General features: G+C 64.4%; 1 protein-coding gene across 1 annotated transcript in view; it reads left to right on the forward strand.

Annotated features, from left to right (window-relative positions):
* The window catches only part of PLS3 (plastin 3), a 96,921-nt gene that overhangs the window by 493 nt on the left and 95,998 nt on the right, over positions 1 to 430 (forward strand). The gene's annotated exons all lie outside the window — the stretch shown is intronic.

The following is a 430-nucleotide window of genomic DNA, read 5'->3' on the forward strand; positions in this document are numbered from 1 at the left end:
CTGGGGGCTTGGGGGGACAGTGTCCCCTGGAGGGGACGAGGCTCCCGTGGCCCGCCGTCCGCCTGCTTGCCGTGCCCTTAGCGAAAGCGCTGTGATCGCACCGCGTCTCCCTATGAGTAAGCACTTTTTCTCTTTCAGTAGCCCAACATCTCCCAAGCCATCGGGGCAGTACCTTTCTGCTCTCCTCTCCCCCGACTCCCGCCGCCCGTCGGCTCCCTTCAGCAGCTCCTCTGGCTCTGTAGCCCGAGCGCGCGTCGGGACAGAGGCAGCCGGGGACCTCTCCGGGTGCTCTGGAAGGCACAGCCCCAGAGGCTGTGGGAGGAGGGGGGTACTACCCCTCTCCCCCCATCAGCTGCACTTGCCGGTATTTACTTTTCTTCACCCGCTATCCTGAAGCGCTCTAATGAGAGGCTGGGGGCTGCTGATCACC

Source organism: Myotis brandtii, unplaced genomic scaffold, assembly GCF_000412655.1.
Source record: "Myotis brandtii unplaced genomic scaffold, ASM41265v1 scaffold613, whole genome shotgun sequence".
Lineage (NCBI taxonomy): Eukaryota > Metazoa > Chordata > Mammalia > Chiroptera > Vespertilionidae > Myotis > Myotis brandtii.